This window comes from Pteropus alecto, unplaced genomic scaffold (genome assembly GCF_000325575.1).
Source record: "Pteropus alecto unplaced genomic scaffold, ASM32557v1 scaffold250, whole genome shotgun sequence".
NCBI classification, from domain to species: Eukaryota; Metazoa; Chordata; class Mammalia; order Chiroptera; family Pteropodidae; genus Pteropus; species Pteropus alecto.
In genome coordinates this window covers 894159-902313 of record NW_006430732.1, presented here as the reverse complement: position 1 = coordinate 902313, position 8155 = coordinate 894159, and the positions used below count along the sequence as shown (strand labels likewise).

At 32.8% G+C, this 8155-nt stretch overlaps 1 non-coding gene across 1 annotated transcript; it reads right to left on the bottom strand.

Annotated features, from left to right (window-relative positions):
* Positions 1-7777: 7777 nt before the first annotated feature.
* On the bottom strand, positions 7778-7851 carry TRNAI-UAU. The gene has a single exon. It is a non-coding gene; the product is annotated as a tRNA-Ile (tRNA).
* Between the last annotated feature and the right edge of the window lie 304 nt (positions 7852-8155).

The window sequence follows — 8155 nt, the reverse complement described above, 5'->3', positions numbered from 1 at the left end:
TCAAGGTCACTAGTTGCAGAATATTATAATTAGGAAGGAAAAGAGGTTCATTTTTATTAGATAGAACTATCATCAGATTATCTTTTGCATGTATTCTGAGTACTGAAATTTCATTAATGTAAATGAACTATTCCTTCTACGTGCAAAATATGCTTGCTTTAACTTTGATAATCTTGAGAGAAGATACCTTCTGGCCTTTATTCAATTCATCTTAATAGTGAATTTAGTTTTCCAGATCAAACTAAAAACATTCCTTAGGTATTTATTCTATAACACATCAAAAATTTGATTCTGCTCTTTTTTATATTGTAAGAAGAAAACAAATAATGTCTTCATATATTTTACAAAGAGAATAGTAAGTATTTTTATGACTAAAAAGTGACAGAGAACCATAATGGTTCTAGTACCTAACAGCCATATCCTTGGGAAGTCATACCTGAAGGTGTTTCCTTTGATATAGTGTATGATATTTTGAGCCAGACAGACTTGGGTTCAAATTTCAACTTACTAAGTGTGTATCCTTAAATGATATTATGTTTTGAGTTATCAATTATCCATTGCCTCAATAGTTTTGCATGAGGCAATAAACATTTATTAAGCTTATGAATTCATGAGGTTTAGTTGAATTAAATTGTTTTTGGCTAATATTGTCAGTACTTTCTCATAGGCCTACAGTCAGCTGTGGGTCATCTCTGCAACTCTGCTTATTTTGGCTGAGCTCATTCACATGTCTAGGCATCAGCTGGGTGTTGATTAACCAAAGATGGCCTCAAATGAAAGGACTGTAATGGCTAAAATTTATGCCATGTGGTTCCAATTCTCTATCAATTTAAACTGGACATGTTCTCATGGCAATTATGGAAGAGAAAAAGCGAGCGAGACCAATTTTGCAAGTGTTTTTCAAATCTCTGCTTACATCTTATGAGCCAATATCATACAGGCATGTCATGTGTGGTGATGCCCAGAATCAAAGTGAGAGAGCATTACAATGTTACTTGGCACGGGACATAGATATAGTGAAGGGGAAAACTGAAACCAGTATTTCAATAAATCTACCACAGAATTAATTTTCCTTGGTAAAACAGGAAAAAGAAAAATATAGTTACTTCATTTAGTTGTATGACTTGAATGAAATAATGTATATATGAACACACTACCAATTGTTTATCTTGCAAAACAATGACAATTAAATCATATTACCTGTATAAAACACAAAGAGAAGTTTAACCTCAGCTACTAAGAAGAATTCTGACACTATTTTAGACTGGTAAGAATCACTCTTACCAGAGGAGAAAAAATAATTAATTTGCTAAAGCAACTAGTCTTTCACCTATATTAATTCATTTAAGATTCAAATAACCCAGTCAGAAGAGTATCATTGCCTAAGATTATACAATTAGTAAGTGGTGAGAATAGTATTCTGCTTTCAGAATTCATGCATTTTTCCAACACACAAAAATGCCTACAAAGAAGAAATAATTTATGAGAAGAAGAAAAATTATTTGGGGGTATAACAACTAGAATAACATCCACTGGATATACAGTAACTGCCAGAGGAGTATTGTACACATTTAAGAAAGAAGACATAATTTCCTTATTCTTATTAGCCTACATATTTTTATACATGCCATGTAACAATAAATATTAAACATTTATTGAGCACTTCAGGTATTATTTTAAGTGATATGCATGTATTAATTTAATTAATCCTCGCATTACCCTTTTGAGGTACATGCTATTAATATTACTTCCATTTTATAGATAAGACAACTAAGGCACATCCACTAGGTGACAGAATCAGATTCAAACTCAGACAACCAGATCCCATACTTAATATACTTCACTGCCTTATGGAAGATATATTTATCTATGGTCTTGGAATTACCTAAATACTCCTCCGCTTTAAGTTTCAGCCCATGAAAAAGTGTCACATTTCTCTGATTTAAATAACCGGCAGTGATGCTATTTTATTGTCAGTTTATTAACTTTTTGGAAAATACCCTCAAAATAAAAAATTTAAAAAAAATTTAAAAAACTGTAATGATCTTGTAACATGCAGGCTATTATACATCTTAGCATCTTTGTATTGAGTATGCAATAAAATTACTTCAGAGAGAACTAACTGAATCTCTGGTGTTAAGTGGAAAACATTCTACTTTAACTAATGTTGTTTTGGGTATATTCTTAATTAACATTTTCTATCAATCTTCATTCACAAAGGCCTACTGAGGAAGCTGATATGAGAATATCTCACAATACACAAAGCTGACTTGGTTGTCATCTCATAATTGATATAGTTTTTGGTACTAATTAGGTGCTAACGAGTATGGGCTTTCTACCAAAACTACTTCTCTGATAAATTTATTCATCAGATATCCTAATGTCCACATCAGGGATTTATATCAACTCTATGAAATACATGTGGGTATGAATGTACACATGCCATGATCTCACCACATTTTCCTATAATTTGCTTGCAGCTGTAGGTTTATTTTCTTAAGCAAAATGATGTTTCACTTATATTTTTAGCTGTTTTCTTTTACATTTAAAAGATTGTCAATAAAGAATTATTAGCTTCAGGAAAACCATACCTTTTCTATGGCTATAATGCTCACTATCACAAAAATTTCTTGCTCACATGTGTGTAGGCACACATGTGATTTTTTCCCCACTCTTGACCATTTCTTTGCTATTCAACTGATAAAATTGACATAAATTGTTATAAAATTGTTTTTTGTATTTTATAGGCTGCATCTAGCCTTGTTTTTATTGATTTTTTTTTTTTTTTGGAATAGTGTCAGATGTGGATAATGGTCTGCTAAGCTGAGGACTAGAAATGAAGTTGAAAATATTAAATGCCAATTCCAGCTCTGTCTGTGTGTCCATGTCTTGTTAGGGTGCTTTGAAAAAGTTAATTAACTTACCATCTTTTAGGTTCTTGGACACAGCACTTTTTTCTCCTCTATCCGAAGTATGGCTTAGTCTCTTTCCATGCCAAGAGGAAAATGAGAATTGATGAGGATAGATATAGCAACATTTGTGTGATGCTAAGGTATTTCACACTGATAACTTTGTATTTGTTTGATTCTAATACCAACTCAATATATAGGCATGACAGGGGTTAGTCCTGTATTATTGCTGAGAAAACTGAAGCAGAAGACAGTTATGAGTGATAGAGTAATGTTGGATCTATTTATTCTTGGTACCTAGCAGTTTATTACTCTGCAGTTTCCTTCTTCCAATGTAGGATGCTAAGCCTAAGTTGTGACACTATTCAGTTGTGGGTTCAAGTACTGCTGAACAAGAAAAACAAAAATAAAATATATTTTTTTATTGTGATCAAATTTTCAAACATTGAAAAAATTATTCAGTTTAGGTGAAGGTGTGAAGAAAGAGATACATATATTGCTTGTGGTTTCCAAATAAATGCAGCTCTTTTAGAGAACATATGGTCAATATGTATCAAGAGCCTTTAAAATGCATATATATTTAACTATAGCAATAGAAGTATCTGTGTGTATATATATGTATATGATTTTGTTATATTTTGTCAGTGGTTATATTTTGTCAGTGTGATTATGGGATTGTGAGTGATCTTTGTTCATTTTTGTGTTCTATATTTTACAACAGATATAAAACATATTACATGATAATAATTAAAACAAAAATATTTAAATATCCTCAAATTTTGAAATGGCAGAAAAAATTTTGCTGTGGTGGAACTTTATGTTTTGTGTTTACTACCTATACAATAAAACTACAAAATTTTAATTACCAAATTCTGTACCTTAATTTTAAGAGATCTCTTTGTCATCTTCGCACAATTTGTAGCTAAAAACAAAAACAATAAATTGCTGAGAACAACAAGAAGATCTAAAAATATATACCTATGCACATTATTATATAGTGTAACTGTGTGTTAAAGACCCTAACATATTGATAAAGTCAGGATTCTGTTACACATAACAGACTCCGGTTCATTCTCTCTCAGTACCTCAGATAATTTTTGTTTTATGTCAAAGCTAAATATTGAAAATTTGATATGTCAGTTCATAATTTGCGTCTGCTAGATGTCATTTTAAAAATAAGTTCTGAAACTTTGGAGACTTCCAAGTGAACATAGAGAAAAGATTTCTAATTACCTCCTGTGCTTATGAGTACACTATCCCTGGTCTCCTTGGATCATGCAACCACAAATGTGCTTACACCACAAACATGCAATTTTCTTGACCATCTTGTTAATTAAATCTATAAAGAGGATTAATAATTGAAAGAAAAAGTAAACAATATTTGAAGAATTGCTAGTTCAAAATAACTAAGCCTCATATACTATTGGTGATCAGTTCAGCTATCTTAACTTTAGGAAACACTGGCTATCTTATTGAATTGGTAGTTTTGTCACCAGATATCATGTTCTTAATATTCGTTGCCGGAATGAATTCGAGGACTCACAAATAAGCCAAGTAAGCAGTAGATTTATTAGCAAAGAATAGTACACTTTCAAAGCAACAAGAGCAGACAGGCTCAGAGAAGAGCAATTGCCTCCAAGAGAAGTGGGATTTGGTAATTTATTACACATAAAATGAAAGGGTGGACTATTCAGCACTTGGGGGTGGTGGCATAGGTTTTCCTAGATGGCTCCTAGTGGACCACTCCCCTACATCGGGAGAGGGTATTTTTGTCCTTATTTGGCTCTTTCGGATCTGTCATGGCGATGTAAGGGATGAAGATTCTTTTAGGCTGCCATGCTAATAGTATTGTAATCAGCCAAAGGTCACGTGAAGAGGTAAGATGGCGTTCAAGATCCCCCACCAGCCTTCTGGATCTAGTTCAGGTTGGTCTGGTGCTGGCATTTTCTTAACAACTGATCGAACCTCCTCCTTCCTTTCTCTGCTCTTTACCCCGGTGAGCGGCTCTATTCTTCCTGTCTACTGTAACTGTGTGTGTGTGTGTGTGTGTGTATGCATGTATGTGTGTATTTACTACCTTATGAGGGATATTGGAATAGTGGAAGAACACAGAACAAGAATTATAAAAAACATTTATTTCAATTTTTATAGCTTTTTATTTTATGGTTTTTATAATGACCCTATCAAAGAAAAGTTTTTCAAGGTAGGTATTTTAGGAGGCACAGAAAACTTTGGTGAGGTAAGAGGTTGTGACATAGATTAATAATTTGTAAAAATGTTTGTAGTTTTATTTTGACTCATATTTTCTCTCTCTGTTAATTGAATCCAGTGCACCTTTGCCCTGGTATTAACCAAAAATTTTAAATTTAGCACTATTTAATTTCCTACCTTCTTCTCAAACCTGATTCCAGTCATATCCACAACTCTTTCCTATTGTAGGTATCTATCCCCTAAGAGAAAAATGTGTCATTTAATTAACAAGAGATTCATTCAAAATAATGGCTGAACTACTTCGAAATAGCATATGCACCTTAACTTGGTTCTTTTTGAGAGTAAGCATCTAAACTTAATGGTAAAACTTTGGATCCAAAACATTTAGGCCAGTCACATGAAGAGGTTTACAGAGAGCCTTAAATTGTTTAACTTCTTCTAAACTTTAAGGATGTAACTTGAATGCGGATGACCATTTTTTTTTTTCTTAAAGGGGACTTATGTGTCAGCTATATCTGGTAAACTAATGCAATCAATGATGCAGACATGAGAAACACCTGCCAGAAATTTAGTGCCAGACTTCAACAAAAATTGATTCTTCTCATGAAAGAGAGTCCATTAGTACAAGGTTAATATTCTAAGGTTAAGGCTAACCTAAACAAAGACCTAAGCTATGAACCTTGAGGCAAAATTTCTTCTCTACATCAGTGGATCAAAACAATTATGAATGGACTAGTAATAGGGGAAATTATGAAATGTTAGCTCCCACCAAATGATAAGTGCAAGGTGCTTTACCTACATTATCTACCATAATCTCCAAAATAACTACAGAAAAAAATTATCTTTCCTTCAGTTTAGAAATGAGAGAAGTGGAATTCTAAAAGTTCCTAGAAATTGCCCAAGGACACACAGTTAATAAATGCCTGAGCAAGAACATAACCTAGGTCTGTCTTGATCAAGATTATGTTCTTTTAACAGTGCCTTACTTACTTTTTGTAACTTCCTAAACATAAGAGTTGTGAGACTCAGGTTATTGGCAAATGGTATCTGTAGAAACTTTTATGGAAAGTTTGAAAAGAATCTTATGAAATAGTTAAAAAGAGTCTTAGGCAGTCAGATGACATTGGCTCTTTTACTCCTTGTTTTCTCATCTGTAGAATGAGAAAGTTTAAATTGCCACATGATATTTATGATCCTTTCCCACTTCAAATATGGTAGGACTTTATGATTCAGGGAATTTCCGTAACTTTTTGTAGAAAACTGTAATTCGTGCTAAATTTTATAAGCTCTTCATATGTTTTGACTTTACATTATGATTAAGTGGAGAAGTAACAGATTGTCATCAGTTTTAAGTACAATATTATTAAAAATGCTGAAAATTCAAAGCATTCTATATATCCTGCTAGGAAAAAAATTAAAGTTGAGGAAATTAAGTGTAGAAACTAGAGTATATATTTAAAACAATTTATAATGTATAATAAAACACACGAGACAAATCATCTTTGTTTCATTTGCATTATAATTGTGTGTGAAAGCATTAACACAGGAAACGCCCATAATACACATACAATACACATACACACACATATATACACAGAGAAAAAAGAACACAGAGAGTTAAATATTTATATTTTCTCTATAAAATTTTATGGTAATTTATAGATTTCACATTTAATCAATTAGTTAAAAAAACTTGAAAACTAAATGCAGTTCAAATTCCCGATTTCCGTAGGAGCACCTGCAAATTTGTCATAAGTAATGTTTTACTCATTATATTTGAAGTATTTAATGGATGGGCACATTCTGTTGTTTTTAAAATTTCTGAGATGTTATTTTTTTTACATCGTAAAATAGTAAGCTTCATTTAAGATTAAAGAAACATTTTCTTTAGAAACTCATGTTAGCATCTTAAATTTTATTATTTAAAGTGCTGTCAGTGTTTTTTTCCCCAAAGAATCAGCTATATATAAATTTTAGATAGCTATAGATAGATATTACCAAATGTATATATGTATATAAATATATAGTGAAATTACAAGCCCTTTTAATAATTAATAATTTGATGCTGATGTGAAGGCTTAAAGATAAACTACCCCATGAATGATATAGTGGCTTCTACTTTTCTGATTAAGTTTTTTTTTAATTTAATGAAAGGTTACATAAAATAAAATTCACCATTTTAATCATTTTTAAGCATAAAATCCAGCGTTTTTTTAGTATATCCTTTTACAATGTTGTGCAATCATCACCACTATCACCAGAACATTTCCATTACTCCCAAAATAAATGCTGTTATTTTTTTATGCATTCACTCCTAATTGCCCTCAGCTCTTGCACCACCCCCAGACCTTGGGCACCACTAATCGACTTTCTGCTTCTATGGCTTTGGCTATTCTGGAAAATGCCATCAAGCAATATGTTGCCTTTTTAATCTGACTACTTTAATTTAGCTTACATTTTTTTCCCTCTTTTTAATTCGCCACCTTCCTTCCACCCCGACCCATGGATGTTGCCCTTTCCCCTTAAGACCTAGATCTCTGAAGGCGAGGCGTCTCCTCTCACGCGCTTGTGGCAAGCACTCGGGACCTGGCGCCCTCGGGGCTTGGCACCCTCAGTGCATTGGGGGAGAGGGCCTGGCAAACTCTGGGTATGGTCTATGGCTCTACCTGGGGTGCGAACCCAGGACCTTCTGCGTATAAAGCAGACGTGCTAACCACTACACTATGGAGCCACCCCTAGCCTAAATTTTTTAGGTTTATTAATGTTGCATTAAGTGTCAGTGCATCAGTACTTATTATGACTGAATAATATTCAATTGCATAGATATACTGCATTTTATTTATCTGTTTATTGGTTGATGGATATTTAAGTTGTTTTCACTTTTTGACTTACAATCATGGTACTCTGAGATTTTATGTACAAATTTTATGGGGACATATGTCCTTAATTCTCTTTGGTATTCACTTAGGAGTAGAAGTGCTATGCCATATACCTCTATGTTTAATTTTTCGAATAACAGACAAATAGTTTTCTAT